The following is a 20,318-nucleotide window of genomic DNA, read 5'->3' as shown; positions in this document are numbered from 1 at the left end:
AGTATCAGCATTATCTAGATCCTGCTAAGGACCCAGTTCCCAGGGGATAATTGGATATTTATCTAGGAGGCGAACAGCCAAGCTTCTGAGAGGCACGGAGAAAGGAGCCCGGGGGAGAGCTGTCGGCAGTGGGGACATGTCATTATAAGGCAACTTGACTTCTCCTAGTTATCTGCACTTAGCACACAGGGACGTTTCATGAAAGCTGGCTCCAGAGGGAGAGATGCTTTCAGGTTTTGCAGAAACAAGCCTCTCGCACATGGTATCTTAGGCTAGAAGACTAGACCTTTCAAGTAAGTAAGACCCAACTGCCTAAAACCATACACCCAAATATTAAGATACAAATGACTCTTTTTAAAAAGACACTGGTTGTGAGCCTAGCGTTTAATGGCTGAGCCATCTGAAGACAGCTACAGTGAACTTACATATAATAAGTACATCTTTAAAAAAAATAAAAAGATAGACTTTCAAGAGCCCACACATGACTATCTACAGTCAGGAAACAATGTCAACTAAGGTCAGTGGTGGAAGAGCTGGAGAGCTGTATGAGCCAAGATGATTTCCAGGTCATCACACTCTTCGATCACAACCTTGTTAGCAGTAGATCCAGATAGAGCGACAATGCAGGCCACACCACTCCTTTTAGCTCATTCTACACTATCCCTGAAAGGAAAGAAGGCGTTGGAGCTGACAGACACACCACTCAACTTGTCGACCCCTTCCTTCTTCTCTGCCTTCATGAAGCACCTCTTCGAACAGTGCTTCCCATTTCACCAGGTCTTCACCCTCACCCATGGTGCCTGTCACATACTCACCAATGGCATTGGAGATGTCTTCTCTCTTCACCCCGGCTTTAAACTTCGTGGAAGGCACTTGTGAGTGGTGTTGAAACCACCAAGAGTTTGCCTTATCGCCTGTAAGGCATGTGCAGTGTGTACCTGAGACTGTCGTCCTGCTCCGATGCCAACAACCTGCCCGTCCTTGGCATAGCACACTGAATTAGACTGAGTATACTTGACAGTGATGGTAGTGACAATGAGGTCTCTGAGAGCAGACTCCTGCAGACCTTTATTCTTGGTGATAATATTGCTAGATAACAACTTGTCAATGACACCATCACTTCTCTTCTGGCTTAAACGGAGATCAAACAGTGTTCGAACTTCATTTTCATACAGTTTGTAGGACTGATCTATCTGAAGAATACAGTAGTTTCCATTTTTTTTCCTTTTAGAAAGTATTTTCAAGGCTTCTCTTCTTCATATCCCAGGGCAACAATACCATCCAACACTTCTCTGGAGATAATTTTTTTTTGCAGTTGGGACATCACAACCTCAGATAACGTAACAAAAATCACCAAGTGAAGGCATCCTTTCAGCTCCTCTTGCTCTTGCATATGCAATGGCCAGGGGCGAGAGGGTCGAATAGAGGTCATAGACCTTGCAGACTCTGACCTCATCCTAACTGAGTGGGACCCTAACAGCAGCACCTGTTGAGCTGACCGGCTTGAACGAAGCCTCAGCTCGAATGTCTACTGCTCTTCTCAATTCTGTCACCAGCTGTCAGGCGTTCAAAGCATCACACAAATTTATGAATCCTGGGGCTCTGTTGAGAACTGCGATGGGATGGGGGCTTATCCTATCCATAACTTAAGGGCATCTGAGAAATTCCTTTACTGTACTGTTTCCTGAAGTAATCTGAAATCACTTCATCATATTGGGTGGTTTGAATGAATGCCTTCAATGCCAAGTGGTGCCTGGTCTCCAGGGAGGCGTCCTTACTATTAGATCCCTGCACCTCTGTAGCCACTGCTGCCTAGTCCTCTGGTTCACAGATGGCTGTCACTCGAGCGTGGTTTTTGGCTGCAGTTCTCAGTCAGGTCATGCTACCAATATCAATTTGCTCAACAGCTGCCTCTACATCCATCCGCATCTGGAGAAGCCACAGCCTTCACGAAGGGGTACAGGTTACAGGTTACAGACAACAACTCTTACAAGGTTGAAACCAAACCTGGCTACGACAGCACTATCTCTGGCCAATTGCGTGCCAAGATTCCAGCGTGGGCGGCAGGATGCAAGGTTTTCACATTGCTCCTCTATCTTCTTGGGGGAACCCCATTAGCTCAGACTCATCTGTGACTGCCAGGCCAGCATCCCTGATCACTTTTGCTGTGCCTCCAGAAGTGACCAGACTTAAGCCAAGAGACACGAGGTTTCTAGCAAATTCCACGAGACAGTTTTGTCAGACACACTGAACAGGGCAGGCTGGGAGGGATCTATAGCTGCTGCGCCGGGTCGCGGTGTCCGGAGACAGGCCACGTGCGTCAGTCAGCTCATGATATGTATTCTTTACAAGTTGCTTTTATAGTTGGTACCTTTTTGTGTGAATACGCTGTATTTACATATTGGTAATAGAGATAAATCTTTTTGGTGTTTGCCATTTTCATAAAAGCTGCATGTTTAAACAGTTTACGAAGACTTTATGAAAACCAGTAGTTTCCCTCCCTCGGTCCTCTCCCTCCCTTGTTCTTTCTGTCTCAGGGCATTTTTATTCATGTAACGTTGGCCGATTCGTTTGGTAAAAATAACGTGTCTTGATAATGTGGAGAACATTTCAGTTTGTTAGTTTTCCGTTTTATTGGTTAATTTCCAAGCCTAAAGAATTGAGAGCTAACTCCCTATTTTACTAACTCCCACCATCCAGTTTTCCCAGTATAATGTTGTTTGGTTAGATTAGAATCAAGAATTTACATTTGTATACTATGTAAGCACATTATATTATGATAGGGCAAACTGTGATCAATATTCGATCCTGTTCAAGGTCTGTCTTTCCTGGAGTTACATGTTATTTGTATTGTCTCCTTAAAACCATTTTCTTTTGATTAGTATCTGATTTAATGATCAAAGTTATTTTTAGGATTGCTTTTATATTTTCCAAAGACTTCAAATTACACTGATTTAATGTAATTTCAACTTGCAGTGGGAGATGAGGGTGGGTAACATACTACTGTACAGACTGGCTATATTTTTCAGCTGGGACAGACTTGTCATGAAGGATCTCACTCCATCATTAGCTGGTAACCTCATCTCATATGTGTAAGTCTTTGTCCTACCTCACATTTCCTTGTCATGTGTAGTGTAAATGGTTTTCACTAAGAAGTCTTTGAACTAATTCTAGTTTGAGATGACAGCTATAGAAAAAAAGATTAGAAGTCGCTGCAGTGTTAGATTGTTGTCTCCGTTTTCCCAGGTTTGTAGGATTTTTTTTATCCCGTTGCTCCCGTTTTTTGCTTCTGACTCTTCCTGGGTAATTTTAGTATTTTAACTCATTTCTTAAATTCTCAGGATATTTCATAAAGTTTGTTTCTTATTCCTTCATATCACATTCTCGTTTTGTGTGTGTGTGTGTGTGTGTGTTTGTGTGTGCTCGTGTGAGTGTCTGTGTGCATGCGCATGTACGTGCATGTGGTAGGTTAGTGCATTTGGGGAGGAGTGTGTCTATGTGGGTGCCTGAAGACACCAGAAGAGGAAGTCCTCTATCCTGAGGAGCAGGAGTTACAAGCAGGCGTGAGTCATCCAAAGCACTGGCTGGCACTTGCTCCCGCCTCCTATTTAATCGCAGTATGTACTGAGCCACCACTCCAGCCCCGATTCCCAGCAGTGCTTTAATTACCTTGTGTCATCATTTCCTTTGTTACCTGCAGTAATACCTGGGAAAATGTCAGAAACTGTTTCACTTAACACTAAGGCCTTCTTGACTTTCCTTCATCCTAGCCAAGAATCTACTTTCCTTCTCTGCCATTTTGTCAATTGCTTTTAACTTTTCATATTTTTTTTCCCTTGATCTTCTGTGCTCTGCTCATTTTAAGTTTATTGGAGTATTCTTCACACAGAACAAACTCCATACATGTAAAGGCTACATATTTTAAATGAATAATTTACACTGGAAAATAAAAATCGTATGTCTTCTTTAAGTATAATATATTTTGAAACATAACGGGATGAGTCAATCAAACAAACTATCAGAGTATTACTTCAGATATTTTTGTGATAAGAACTCAAAATGTATTCTTTTGACAGTTTTCAGAAATGTATCAGGGTGAACAACATGTCTGTTGAATTTACTCCTCTGTCTATCTGAACTTTTAGGCCCTTTGATCAGCATCAGTCTATATGCTGACATATACTCTGCAGTCTTTATTCTGTTCTCTTGTTTTATGAGGCGATTTTTGGATTGTGTATGTAAGTGAGGTCATTCAGTGCTTGGCTTCTGTACCTGTTTTATTTCACCTGGGAACATACCAAAATAAAATAAAGTAGCTATGTCAAAGGGATATCTTGAGTTCATTTTAGCAGTATTTAGCATAACCATGCCACTGAATCAACTTCAGTATCCATTAATAAAATAATGCATAAAGAAAATGTTAAGGAATATATTTGAACATTATATATGTATATATATATACATACATACATATATATATATATATATATATATATATATATGTGTGTGTGTGTATATGTACACACATATACTTATATAAATATATAGGTACATATATACCTATATACATACATATATATGTCATTTTAGTCAATACAATGAATACATTATTCACTCATAAAATTTTTCTCTTGACCTTTCTGTTTACCTACAATCTCCAGGCAGTATATGTTCTGCTTTCTGTCACTCTGTTTAATTTACACTTTCTTGAAGTTCATATAAATGGAATTGTGCAGTATGTCTTGTTTTTCTGACTGACTTATTCAGCTATGCACAATCATGTCAAGATTCATAAATGATGTAGCTTGTACCACAGAATATTCTTGGTTCATTGTGAGTGACATTCCTTCAGAAGTATAAATATGTTAGTGGATATTTTCACTGTTTACAACTTTGAGCTATTATCAGGGGAAATCTTATAGTTGCTTGTATTTTCTTAGGGGCTGGAGAGATAACTCAGTGGGTATTGAGTGTTTGCTGTGTAAGCCTTAGGCCCTGAGTTTGTATCCTCAGCATTCATGTAAGGAGCTAGGCACGACCATGCACAGCTATAACAATGCTGATGGGAGCAGACAAGAAACAAGGGCTGTGAGCTCAGTTGGAAAACAGAGAGCTCCAGAGTCAATGGCAGACCTTATCTCAATATATATATTTCACATAGTCTGCATTCAAGCCTCTATTACACACATGAATTGGCCATCTTTACAGTCACCAACCCCCTTTTTTTCATTTCCCCAGTGATATTTTTGAAAGAGCAAATATTTTACATTTTGTTGAAATTAGGCTGTCAGATTGTGATGTTTTGGACTGTGTTTGTTAGGATGTGTATGTGATTCCTAAGGTGGGAGATTGCCTTAAGTACATTTTACAACTACATTATTCAGCAAATGAGGACTTACATTTTGTTTTTTTAAAAGAGGTTGCACTTATTTTTAGTTAATTAATATAAATAATAGATATTAAAGTCTTTTTTTTTTTTGCATATCACATTCTCCAAGATAGTTTCTAGGAACATAATGGTGTGCACATTGGTCAAGCTAGTGTATCAGGGTACTCTGTGACTCTCCTATCCAGTTGGGTCATGGATTCATGTTTACACTAAACCCATATAGCTGTGATCATTTTAACTTCCTAAGTGTGAAAGCAGACATGCTTAGTCTTTCAAATTTTCTGGAGAAGTTTATATAAAAAAATTGTAGAATTTTCCAGAGGATACCTCAATGGAGAGTGTTGTTTTTGGTGAGAATTTTAAACTTCTTTTATACTCTATTACATTAATTTTACATCTTCATTATTCCATCTGAATTGATTTTAGAATGCCTAATATTATTCTATTTTTTCAAGTTCAAAATTGGAGTTTGATATGATTTTTTTTGCTTTGTTTTGTTTTGTTGTTTGTTTTTCGAGACAGGGTTTCTCTTTATAGCCCTGGCTGTCCTGGAAATCACTTTGTAGACCAGGCTGGCCTCAAACTCAGAAATCTGCCTGCCTCTGCCTCCTGAGTGCTGGGATTAAAGGCGTGCGCCACCATGCCCAGCTGATAAATTTTTTTTAACAGAAGGATTTAGTGTGAAACATCCCTTCCAAAATGTTTTTTATCTACAATCCAGCTGCTTCCCCCCTTCTAGTACCCTCTCCTATAGTTCCTCATGCCTACCCTGTCCCCAAGAGGATGTTTCCTCACCACCAGTTCTTCCCCCCTCCCTGGGGCCTCAATTCTTTCAAGGATTTGGGGCATCTTTTCCCACTAAGACCAAGCCAGTCAGTCCTCTGTTATATATGTGTCAGGGGCCTCAGACCAGACCCTGTTAGCTGCCTGGTTTGTGGCTCAGTGTTTGAGAAATCCCAGGGGTCTGGAATAGTTGAAACTGCTGGTCTTGCTATGAGATTGCCCCCCTTTTCTGCTTCTTCCATCTTTCCCCTAATTCAACCAAACGTGTCACTGACTTCAGTCCAATGGTTGGCTGTAAGTATCTGCATCTGTCTCAGCTGCTGGTAAGGCCTCTCAGAGGACAGTCATGCTAGACTCCTGTATGTAAGCACTTCACAGCATCAGTAATAGTGTCAGGCCTCAGTTTACCCCCATGAGGTGGATCCCTAGTTGGGCTGCTCACTGGAATACCTTTTTCTCAGTCTCTTCTCCACTTTTGTCACTGCTGTTCTTTTTGTAAGGCAAAAGACACGGTCAATAGGACAAATTAGAAACCTACAGAATGGGAAAAAAAGTCATCACTAACCCCACATCTGATAGAAAACTAATAACCCAAAATATAAAAAGAACTCAAGTAGCTAACCTCCAAAAAACCAAATAAATCAATTTAAAAATAGCATACAGAGTTAAACAGAGAATTCACAACAAAGGAATTTCAAATGGCTGAGAAGCACTTAAAGAAATATTCAAAGTCCTTAGCCTTCAGGGAAATGCGGATCAAAACAACCCTGAGATTCTGCCTTACATCAATCAGAAAGAGGAAGATCAAAAAACTCAGGTGAGAGCACACACTGGTGAGAATGTGGAGAAAGAGAACCCCTTTCCACTGCTGATGGGGTTGCAAACTGGTACAACCACTCTGGAAATCAATCTGGTAGTTCCTCAGAAAATTGAAAATATATCTACCTGAATACCCAACTATACCACTCTTGGGCATCTACCCAAAATATGCCCCACCATACCAGAGGAACATGTGGGCCATGATGTTCATAGAGGTCATAGTTGTAATAGCCAGAAGCTAGAAACAACCCAAATTTTCCACAATGGAAGAATAGATACAGAAAATATGGTACATTTATGCAATGTAATACTATTCAGCTATTAAAAATGAAGACATCATGAATTTTACAGGTAAATTGATGGAACTAGAAAATATCAGCCTGAGTGAGGTAACTCAGACCCAAAAGGACATATATGGTATGTTTTCACTAATAAGTGAATATTATCCAAAAAGTACAGAGTTTCTAGGATACAACCTTCAGAATTTAAGAACTTTAGTAGAAAAGCCAAGTGAGGAGGCTTCAATCCCACTTAGTAGGGAAAGAAAATAATCATGGGAGTCAGAGGGCAGGAGGGATTTGGGTGGGAGAAGGGAGGAGGAGAGAAGGGGAACATGATCAGATATGGGGGGACGGGAGAGAAGCCCAGACGGCCAGCAGAATGAGTGGAAATATGTAGCCTCAGAATATGGGAGGTAGGGAGACCCTCTAGGAAATATCAGAGTCCTGGGAGGCAAGAGACTCTCAGGACTCAATGGGAGTGATTTTATGTGAAATGTTCAACAGTAGGGGGGGGGGAAGGGAAATGGAAAGTCTATCTCCAATAGATAGGGCCTCAAGAAGAGGGGTGGTGTTATCAACCCACAGTCAAAATTTCTCACTCAAAGTTTGCTTTGTAACCTCTCAAATAGGTACTTTTGGTCCATGAACTTCCCTTTATCTACACAGTGGAATTGCTGTATTGTAGGACCTTAGTGTAGTGACAATTTTGGAGTGTTGGTACCTTTAAAAAACAGAACTATTATGAGAATGTTTCCATTTAACTCCCAGGTGTGTGATATAGGGCTACTTCAGATTGTCCACAGCAGCTGACAACGAATTGCCTCATGCTCTAGTAGGGGCATGATTTTGCCAGCTGCCGCTAGTTTTAGTGATCGTGTGATATTTGGAACTCATTCTGTGATATTTGCGTTCTGGGGACTGTGGGGCCGGGGGCTGCACACAGACAGCCTGGTCTCTAGTCGAGCATAGGTCTGTGAACCCCGGGGGGGGGGGAGGAGACCTGATGGGTGGTGATTTCCACTTACATGGGACGGAAGGTGTTCGATCATGTCTCCTGGACCCTTGGCTCCTGGCCAAGTTATCACCCCCACAGCCCCTACAGGAGAGGTGTGTGGCTATCAGTAGTGTAGGAGCAGCACCAAGTCTTCCCAAATGCAAATAAGGTTTTCCCCAAACTCTCAGTTCAAGTCAATGAGAGGCACCTGCTGTTGAACCGAATCACCCCCCCAAACTGTATATAAATCCTATCCAGGGAATTAAAGGTGTCCATCATCTGAGTCTTTTGTTCCAAGAGCTGTAACACTTGGGAACAGATCTTCTCTCCCAAAAAGCCACCTGGGGTCCCGCTGCACTCCTCACTGGATAGTCGGCTTCTCATCCCTCCAGCAGAAGGCATGGCAGAGACTTCATCTCCCTGCCTGCACTCGCTTTCCTTTACTAGAACCCTTGCACCAGGCCTGACCAGAGATCTCCGTGGAAAACCTCTGGTACCCAGGCCCACAGGGGACTTTTTTAGAATGCACATAAATGCAAGGCACTGGAAAATCAGAGTGGGTTGCTGGTTGGTTGGTTGTTAGTTGTTGGTTGTTGGATGTTGGTTAGTCGTTGTGGCTCATGATTTGCTAAACAGCCATTCCAAAAAAATCAGCAAGAACAAATTAGATATCTTGACTGTGAAAATCAAACTTGTCCAAGGAACTCAATGCCCCTAATAAGCAGGAAGAAGTCTAATGATAATATCACCCCTTCTAGACCCCTGACTTCACTCAGGGATCTCTTTCCATTCCTCTCTATCCTTTTTACCTCTCTTATATATATAGTTTTAGAGGGCTGAAAGTGTGGAAGAAAAGTGGTAGAGAAGGGTAGAAGAAAAAAAAAAAACCCACAAAGTAGTCAAAGGCCAATTACCCCACAGTTAACAGATTTTTTTCTTTTTCTTTTAAGGAAGACCAGGATAGCATTAAATCCAGTGCTATTCTCCTAACAGAGGCACGATCTTTCTTGCCTAAGACCCCAAGAATGATAAGGTTGCCAGTGGACTGTGAGAAATGATAATATTCTTGGTTCAGTGTGAGACTGGGCACTTAGCTCTAACAAATAATTGACTATTTTTCTAGCATTTCGCTTCATCTCATCTCTCTTGGGCCCATTGCCTTTGATATTCTGGTCCTCACGTGAGGCCTATGTAGTCAGACTTTCCTCCTCACCTTTTGAACCACAGCCTGCAATCTTGGGATTTTAAGCCATTGGATTTACCTTAATGCCTTTTGGTTTTCCATCTCTTAGGGACTACTCCCCCCCCCCCCTTTTTGGTGTCTATTCTATTGAAAGTTGATGTTTAAAGTATTTTGTCTGTGTTTTGTCCATTACAGTTTAGAAGGACACGGCTGGTTCCTGGTCCTTAGTAGACTTGTACAAGATTCAAACAGGCACGTCCATGAAAGACTTACTTCTTTAGTGAGATTTCAGCACTACGCTAACAATCTTTTGCGTGTGGGAGCCAGAGGTCAATATTAAGTGTCTTTCTCTATCACTCCCCACTTAACCTTTGAGACGGGTCCTCTCATGGAGCCCAGAGCTCCTTGAGTTGGCTGGGCTGATGCTGCCTGGCCAATGAGATCCAGGTTGTCTGTTGCTGACTTCTGACTTCCACGTAATTGGAAGTATCCTATAGAGCCCAGCCTTTGATGTGAGTGCTGCATTTGAATTCATATTTTCCTGCTTCTGAGTCAGGTTGTTTACATACAGTCTTCCAGTATTCTATAAAGTAGTTTTTTGAAAAAAAAAATTCTTCCTTTGAGAATTACATAGGTATTTAAAATATAATTAGACCACATCACCCCTCCTCCTGCTCCAACTGTCCTTAGAATTCCTCCACCACTTCCTCATCCCAGCTTGTGCTCTCTTCTCAGATCCCCCTGAGTGCGCTCAGGGTATGCCTAGGTGGAAGGCTATCATTGGAAACTTGGAAACCCACTAAGACCCACTTTTCTGAAGACAATAAACCCTTATTAAGCCAGCATCCAGCTCCTTCGCTCAGAGTAGGGCACTGTGAGCCCCTTTCATCTGTGCTGAAATTTTGACCGGTTTAATTTCTTGAATGTTAATCAGAGCTTCTGTGAGTTGCCGAGTGCCTCTGTACTGCCATGTCTAGAAGACGCTGTTTCACAATGGCTCACCTTATCCTGTGGTGCTTACAGTCTTTTTCAATGTTTCCTAAGCCATGAAGATGGGGAGCGTGTGTGCTATAGGTGATCCATTTAGTACTGAACACCTCACACTTACTCATTTTCTGACTGCTTTGGGTCTGTGTGTTAATGATCATCCTCTGCAAGATGGAAACATTTCTGATGAAGGCAAAACACTATTGGGTGTTTTTAATAGCTTTTAATCATAATTTCAACAAAAAGCATATATGGGACAGAATTATCTGAGCACTTAGACCATTGTGCCCGAAAGGTTGTAGATAAAATAACAAGGACATCGTGTTCTGAATTTTCCCATGGTTTAGCAGGAGACTTTTGAAGTTTTCTGTTCATACTTAATTTTCTTATTAACTAAATCATGACAATAATATCCATGCTTATATAATTGTGACAGTTACTACAATAAATTTCAATCTACTTTGAAGAAAATAAGCATTTCATATAATTATACAATTTCTTTAAAATTTTTATGGTTTAGCTTTATAAAATGTTTATTATAAGTATTTTTACAGTATGTACTTCATGGATATTTACTATATTGCTTATATTATTCACAGGTAATGTCCAGACTGAAAACACTAAGAGTTCCAACAGATTATAAATGACTTATGTAACTAATATTGGAAAATATTCATATGTTTAATTCATCTAGAATTACCTAGTTTTCTATTTATGCACCTATCTTTTTATCTTTAGTGACTTTTCTACATAATTCAGTAAGGTTTAAATTAAGTATGAAACAGCATTAGCAAAAGCAAAAGAGCCCTGTTTTAATGACAGACATTTTTACAGTATTGATACCAAATTGTGGGACCCATTGCCTTTAAAAGCATAACTTCAAACACAATACTAGATTTGTTTTAAATGTAAGTATGGAATTGCCGAGAAGAATCTTTTCCCATTTACATCAAAGATGAAAGCAGATTTGTGATAATGCTCAGGCTATTTTCCTGTCATGATAATTGGACTATTCACCAAACTGAATTAAGAACAGAGGGATGAGTAGGGAGCCTGCCCATTTATTCTTTCCCACATATCTAACCAGTGGTAAAAACGTTAGCTTCCGTTGATGCCACCAGAATCACTTTTGCTTTTATAAAATGCCATATGCATTTATATTTTCATAAGAATATATTATTGTAGGATTGTGGAATACATTTCCCCTAATTTAGCAAATAGGAGCAGAATTTTGACTTGGTAAGAGTTGTTCACCATTTTGTTTGTTTAAATTCACACTGGTGCTGAAGGTCTGTCATATCCAGTTTTGGAATTTGGTGTGTGTGTGTGTGACAAATCTTATCTGTGGTATGGGTGTCATTAGGAGGGTTTCCAGATAAAATACAAGATGCTTAGCTGCATTTAAAATTCAGATGAACAATAAATAATCTTTTGGCATATATATGTTCCAAGCAACATTTGAAAGACACTTACACTAAAATATTCATTTCAAAAAAATCTGAAATGCAAATGTATTTCTTTTCCTTAGTTTTGGCAATCCTGCTATTTGTCAGTCAGTCAATTCCCTTTACAGTAGTCATTGTAGTCCCAGATTTAAATTATTTTCCCTAAACTACATCTATCTTTGTAATGTCAATACTTCTTCAGGTAACGGTTTCTAGGTTTTTCTGTCTTCCTTATTGTCTTTTTTTAAAAAGATTTATTGGTGTGTGTGTGTGTGTGTGTGTGTGTGTGTGTGTGTGTGTGTGTGTGGTGTGAAATTCCCTGGAGGTGGAGTAATAGACAGTTGTGAGATATCTGAGTTGGGTGCTGGGAACTGAACCCACAACCTCTGATAGAACAGCACATTCCTACCCATTGAACCACCTCCCTAGCACGTGATACATGTGTTTTTGTGATCTTGGATTCTCATTATATCAGCTCCACTTTTACATGATTTCCTGTTAGACCTTAACATTCTAACTAAATTCAGTTTTCTGTGGTATATAGTCCTTAGTTCTAAATATCTCATCTCAACTAACCATTCTTGCTTTGCTAATTTATCTCTTAGGATATCTGAATTCTAACATTTGACTTTTACTTTTAAAATAGGCTTTTTTACTTTCTCTTCCACTCTGTTATCTTTATATTTAATGTTATTAGTTTTTATTTATTATTCGTTAAATGCACCTCATAGTTCTGTGTGGACAACAGAATTACTATTTCAAGGACCAGATTATCTGGACTTAGAGAGCCCTTTCCTGCTGTACTATTTACCAGCTATAATTTTTGTCAAGTTACCATGTATTTCAGTTGCATAGTTCTGTAAAATTAAACATGCCACATAAGGTAATTGTTGTGATTAAACATTGAAGGTAAAGCACACAGACAATTTGCTTCTGGTCCATGTTATGCATCAGATTTTGTTAGAATCATCATCATCATCATTACCATCAACAATGCCTAAATATCTAAATCCTTTCAATCAGCTGTCCCTCAAACCTATTCATATTGTACTGCACTCTGTACATGTACATTAAAAAAGAAAACCTTTGCTTTTGTTTGATAAATATGAACCTCAACTTGGACCTCTATACTGCCCAACACTGGAATTGAATCCCAGAGACTCATTCCACCCCATGTTATTTTTTCTCTAACCACCTTTGGCCATCTCATCTCCTCTTGCTTTTTGGATATGCTTTGCTGAAAACCGTAGATAGATAGAGGAACCCTTACACAGACTCATTAGCTGGATTCTCTACTCAGACTCATTCTGCCATCCTTTGGCTCTAAATGTACTCTTTATTTGTCCTTAATCTTACCTGGTTTTGCATATGCATCATGTATGACCCCTCTTCTATGCAAAACACCTAAGAAACATCACAAACGATCACATCCAAATGCCATGTTCTTGACATCATGAACATCCCATGTCTCAGCTTTACCCTTGCAATTGCTTGGCATAGAACCTTTGTTCCATATTTTCTTTTATTTATTTTTTATTTTCATAGTGAGTGTCCTCTGCACAAGGCCCTGAGCACAGGTGTGTGAGGTCAGCAGGTGTGCCTCCAGAATGCTGGAGAATGACAGGCACAATCTGTCTTCTTACCATAAACAGGTGACTTACTTCATTCCTTAACCTTAAACATGCTATGCAAATAAGAGTGAGGAAAGAAAGAACAAAGGAAATAGAAAAGCCTTGGCTGAAAGAGTAGCCCAAGAAAAGAACTTTCTATTCTGATAAATAACTTTATTATAAATAAGTTGTAAATTAATTATGTCTATTCTTGTGCCTATAACTGTGACAAGAAAAAATCCAAATGATTGAAATTTCATGTTCAAGACATGTAACAAACACTGTATTATATTACTATAGTAAAAATAAATGTATTTGACTATAACTCAGTATATTGTCATTATTACTGTGTGGTACAATTATATCAAGGGTGTCTTATACAGAGTCCTGGTAATATTAGAAACATAATAATTATTTGTCTGACTGGTAACCTGTATCATTAGCTCTGACCACAATGAAAAAATTCATTAAAAAGCTTTGGGATATTTAATGAATTTATCTCCAGGCTTCTTGGAAGAAAATCACTTTAGTGGTTACTATTCAGAGGTCAAAGTGCACAAGCAGACTAAAACTTTATAGCTTTCGTGATGGAAGATCCTAACTCCACCCTGAAATTTGATGCTATGCTTTTAGAGATCATAGACTGTCTCTTTGATGTGAAGGAAATTACTGTATCACCGGGCAGCTTGAGGGCGGGCCCCAGCAATTGGGTCCTATTGACTCTGAGGCTCACACACACACACAGAAAGAACTTGAAATCACCTAGTAAGGTCTCACAACGCAATCAATACTTCTATACTCATCCCTGCTTCCTTAATCCAGAACCTCAACAATACTTGGTTATTTGATTTCTTTGAGTATAACAGATATGTATCATTGTTTTCACTGAGAGTAAAATAGTTTATTTTGGCCCATTTTGATGAACAGAAATAGATAACTCATTGATATCAATCATAGCTTGCTTAGTAAATTTTGCAGAAAATTTTTTATTTATGCTTAAACCCATGTATATGATTGCCAAATTTAAAAGTTTTACGTTTTTAACACACGGTAGTCTTATTCATAAACTTATTGTCATTCATAATAAGCTTCCCTTACAGTGGGTATATTAAAAAAAAACTTTAGCTCTTTTTTTTTTTTTTGTAGTGTGAAGCATCTATTATTAATGAAATATTGGTGTTTTTTCCCCTTGAATTGTCTTGAAAGAATTGTGTTCTCTTATTTAGAAAAATGTTCTTTGGACAGGAGTATCCTTACAGAAAAATCATTATATCCACATATGTTCATAAGATACACTATTAAACTTAGTAGTCCCATCACACGTGAGCTCCAGATATTGTTGCTTTAATGCATTCCCTCACTACTTTGATAAAAGCCTTAAGATGTTACCAGTAGTTCTTTGATGATTTCCTCTGATGTTACAGTACCTTTCTTTTTTTTTTCCTCAAAAAAAAAAAAATCTGTTTTGCATAAACATGAGAAGTCAAGGCAGTTTGAATTAACAAGTAAAAATATTCAAGTTTTAGTAACAGGAACACCTCTATTTATAATCAATTCTTTCCCACATTGTAGCTATCTCTTTCTCAATGTAAGGAAATTTTATTGTATATTTCCAGAAAATACGTCATCCAACTTTATAATTTTGAGGTTTGTTCAGCAGCGTGCTACTGAATTAATGAGATTTTTTAATGGAATTTAGAACGAGCAGAATCATATTGACCTAGATATTGACTTACTCTGATTCATTTCTCTGTAACTCAACTCCTGAATGAGCTCCACACTCTGCTTGATGACTGTGACTGCTTAAAAAAAAGTTTAGTTTCTAGCTTCTATGTACTCTCTGGGGATTATGTGTAATAACAAGTCCTTGTAGATTATTTATTATATCCCAAACTAAGTTTAGCATTTCTATTGGGATAAACTGTTAGCAAATCACCCCTGAACTCAAATTAGTCTATTTTAACCCTAAAATTGGCCTTCTATTAAACATATCCTGTTCAGAATTGAAGGGTACTAGCCGAAGACTGCTAATTCATTACTAATGTGGAATGTTGCCTACTTCATACTGCTTCTCTTTGTTTCAACATTCGGTCATAGTCAGGTATGCTGTGTCTCTCTAAGCCAACATAACCTAGTTAGTTGTCTCCTCATCATGTATATATAATGCAGCTCTTCCAGTGCTTGTGCTGTGCTCTATGTGTTTGAAGCTACGAGTGTTCTTCCACAGCTCTATTCTGGGAAAGCATGCCATTCTGCCAACTCTCTGTGGTACCTGTGGGATTACACTTTTCCCATTGTACTAAAATGTCATTTTCACTTCTCTTCCTGTACTATGTGAACTGATGACTTAGACATCTAAAAGCTATGTCTGGTATGTTCAACCCCGTTTTCTACCCCGAAAAGTGAAAGTTACTAGGTTTCACTCCCACCTTTGTCCCTTCTTTGTCATTCTCATTCTCTCCAGACTGGTAGCTCTGTGTCTGCCCCAGAAGGGGAACATTTTTTTTAGGTCAGTGCATTGTGAGTGAAATGAGTATCTCTTTTCCTTCTTTGGGGAGCTGCCTTATTTTGTAGTGTCCTGGAGGGGTTAGAGTCACCAACTGATTGCCAAACTGATTGCACGTAGGCCAGTGTGCACAGGTGCTCGTATCTTTGTTTCAGAGGTTGCATTCACAGTCCGGAAACATCATAAAGAATGTAAAACCCATGACGGTCATACTTTTTAAAGCTCTCTATGCTTTGCGTTCAAACTGGACAATGAAGTGTAATTTGCCACATGCTTAGCAAGGACCAGACATGGAGGCAAAAAAATATCTCTTATGAACACACCATTGCTTGTTAGGGCTTTTCATAGGCTCGATCAAAGTCACCACAAGTCAGTTTTCTCTTGCTTAAAGTGGAAGTTCTTCAAGTGGTCTAATTTTCCAATATTCTAATTTTATAAACTCTAACATTTATTTCTTAAGTCACTGGATTTTATAGCACATGCAAAGCAAAGCTCCTGGCACTCAACACATGGGTTCTACTTGCTTGAAACCAGAATGAATATTATGACTATGTTGCGTTTTTATTCTAAAATATTTGATATGCGTTCACTCACCTTTTTAAACATCTCTTTTGTTTTTTTTTTCTTTCTTTTGCCTTCTAAGAATCATTAGCTGGGCCCTACTTTCTCATTAGTTGTTGATAGCAAAAGGAACAGAAAAACCGCAGGTTATAGTATATACGTGTTATATTGAAAGGTCAGGTAACTCATATATCAACCAATGCAATTAGTATATTAATAATGTTAATATAGAGACACCCATTCATTTGCACATTGGGAAACTAATTTTTCAAATTTAATAGATCCTATTGGTGAGGGCAAAGACAATGACTAGGGATACACGGATTACACAGAGGACAATTGAGGATTAGCTTTTTGTTGATAAAAACTTCTGCCAAATGCAAATGGAATCCCCTTAAATTTTCCTCAGCTATAGAAGCATGTATTTCTGATTTCTATTTTAACTCTGTTCAAATGACTAGAAATACAGTATTAATTCTTTTACCACACAGTGTAAGGGTTTCAACACTCTCCAAGTTCCATGCCAAGTAGAGAGTGTGACAATCCGTGGTTAAACCTTAGAGCCCCAACCTGAGAGTGGATTAGAGGGCTGGGGAAGTGAAGTGGACAGAGGAAGTCAGTTTTTAGTGGATGATCCCAGCATTGAGGGTTGTGACTACATATTTGCTTTTCCCAGCATCTGTGTCATTTACCCAGGAACCCAAAGAAGACGTCACAGCCTGTGCAATCTTGTCTATAATAGCTTTTAAATTTTGTTCTAATTTTGACATTATTGTCCATGTATGGATTTTATTGTAATCATCTTCATACCCCCATTTCTCCTTCTTATTTCATCGTTCCCAATGACTCATACTCTCCTAAACTCGTTCCTTTCCTACCTTCAGGTTTCCTTTTGGTGAAGAATTTATGCAGGTGGTCATGGTAGATATGTATTCTGAGAAGGGAATATATATTTAAAAGGAACATATAAAATCTAGTCAGGGCTCTTAAACACTGAGAAATCTCTTCCCTTACATTCTGGCTCATTTTTATACTCCTCTGAAATATACACATGTATAGAGTTCTTAACTACAGTTGGATCTTCATTTGATGCTGCTATCACTTTCAAGTGTTTGGCTCTCTGCTTCCTACTTCCTTCTGTTACTCTTCTCTGATCTCTTCTTCTTATCTCTTATTTTTAGTTACCGTATCAGATGAAAAAAAAAATCTTATAGTTTATTTTATATCCTAAGTTTGTTCATTATATGACAATGTAGAAGAGCTGTGTTTTGCTAAAAATCTAATTCTTGGGGACAAGTCAGATTGTCACAGCCACTGTTCCATGTAAATCAAGTTCTGCCTTCTTAGCTTACGTTAGAGTTGCATGTCCACTAATTCTTAGAAGCAGGTGGAAGCATTGAGGACGTTGAATAGAAACTGGTCAACAGAAATTACTATCATTTTTACAAAATCTTCAAAAGCTGCTTATTATTCTCCACATTCTATGTTCTACTCCAATGTGCTAAAATCATATTTGGAGATGAGTGTCATCCTAGGTCCTTAAGTGACTAGGTGGAGCAAGGCTTCTCCACTATTTTACATACATACATACATACATACATACATGCATACACATAAATTTAAAGCAATTTTTTGAAGTTATTATGCCAGCATATTGTATACTATTTTGTCTGACATGAATAATTGTTCAGTTGCAAAGGACTGTAGAGACTTGTCACTTTTTTAATCTCTAGGGAGCTGCAGTGTCAATCACAAGAGATGCCATCTCATTTGGAACACCCTAATATTGCAAAGAAAGAATATACAATTTTATTTGTCTTACAAATACCATGTCAATTCTTCACCTATCATACTCAGAATAGGTGGAAGACTGCATGAGATTTTTTTTTGACTTGATAACTTTTGTATATAACACTTCTTTTTAAATATTAAATTTATCTTCTCTTCGCTAAGGTCATATTAACTTCAAAATTTAAATTCCTTGGGGAGGAAGAACATTTTAATTCTTATCAGTCATTTATTCCTTGGTGAATAAGGTATGTAATGAATCTGAGTATTTTCTCAAAATAGTTTTGGGCAGCAGGAAAAATGAAGAGATAGTAAGGGACTATAGCACCTGTCAGGAAATAGGAAAAGGTACACTGAGATTGATTGTTGAGGACTAATTTTGTCTATTTCAATATTTTTAGTTGGGCTTGGTCTTTGTTTAATACTCTAGTGCATGTTACAATTAGATATATGCTCTAGAGAAATCTTAACATCCTTAGTGTTACAGAAAATTAATTTATATTTATGCCATAAGGGTTTCTAGACTCTTGTTCTTCAAAACTGAGTTGCTGGGGACAGAAAACTTTGGAAAGTCATTTGCTTATTTTGAGTGGTTTTTTTTTTTTTTTTCCTGCTATCGATAGAACAACGGTGTGTGAATACTTGTGCTGAAATTGGTGAGACACCAATTGATTCATGTTTCCAAATCTCATTGACATGAACAAAAAAGATTTAGAAGTGAAAACACCCCAGTTCTGAAGTGCTATGGTACAAGCACAGGACACGTGTGCGGCAGCCTTTCTGTAGAGAACATTTCTAGTCAAGCACATCATCAACTGGATAAAGAAAATTTTAGTGCAGTTTTAAAGATACTTTAAATTTTTGCAATAATTTACTTATTAGTATTCATAGTTTATTCATACTGGACCTAAGATCAGATTTGTAATTTACTGTTTATCTTATCCAGGCAACATTTGGTCGTAATACATATACAAAGATTTTAATTTTCTAACTTCTTTTTTAAATTAATTAATTAATTAATTAATTAATTTTTTACACTCCATATTTTATCTTCCCCCTACCCCTGATCCACCCTCCGACTGTTCCACATCCCATACTTCCTCCCAACTCCCTGTTTCCACGTCGATGTCCCCACCCGTCACCCCACCAGACCTCTAAACTTCCTGTGACCTCCAGTCTCTTGAGGGTTAGGTGCATCATCTTTAAATGAACACAGACCCAGCAATCCTCTACTGTATATGTGTTGTGGGCCTCATATCAGCTGGTGTATGCTGTCTGTTTGTTGGTCCAGTGTTCAAGAGATCTCAGGGGTCCAGATGAATTGAGACCGCTGGTCCTCCTACAGGGTCACCCTTCTCCTCAGCTTCTTTCAGCCTTCCCTAATTCAACAACAGGGGTCAGCTGCTTCTGTCCATTGGTTGGGCTGCAAATATCTGCATCTGGCTCTTTCAGCTGCTTGCTGGGTCTTTCGGAGGGCAGTCATGCTAGGTCCCTTTTTGCGAGCACTCCATAGCCTCAGTAATAGTGTCAGGCCTTGGGGCCTTCCCTTGAGCTGGATCCCACTTTGGGCCTGTCACTGGACCTTCGTAATCAAAGTTTAGAATGATATTTTTATTTTTTGCCAGGACTCTTTTGTATAACATTAATCTCTCTAGATATAGCTTCTATTTATTAGTTACACGAAGCAAACAGTGCTATTATATTTTAATTCTTGGTTTGTTTTGTGTGGCCTTATTAATTTAGATTTTGTGTTATGAGATTCATCTATTCCTTTGTTTTAACTTCTTAGGAGATTTTTAAAAAAATCTCTTTTCGGTGCCTTATATTGCAGTTTTTCAATAAAATAACTATACCATAAACTAGCATGCACGTGCACACATACATACACAAGCTAGAAATCTTATGGGCATGACCATATTCCATGAGCAAAATCAACTGTCATTAAAGGAACTTTTTCCCCAAGAACCACAGA

General features: G+C 38.5%; 1 pseudogene; it reads right to left on the bottom strand.

The window, feature by feature from the left end:
- Positions 1 to 518: 518 nt before the first annotated feature.
- On the bottom strand, positions 519 to 3,679 carry LOC110316741 (annotated as a pseudogene).
- Positions 3,680 to 20,318: the final 16,639 nt, after the last annotated feature.

Source organism: Mus pahari, chromosome 2 (assembly GCF_900095145.1).
Source record: "Mus pahari chromosome 2, PAHARI_EIJ_v1.1, whole genome shotgun sequence".
NCBI lineage: Eukaryota > Metazoa > Chordata > Mammalia > Rodentia > Muridae > Mus > Mus pahari.
The sequence above is the reverse complement of the archived record's forward strand: the minus strand, read 5'-3'. Positions and strand labels throughout refer to the sequence as shown.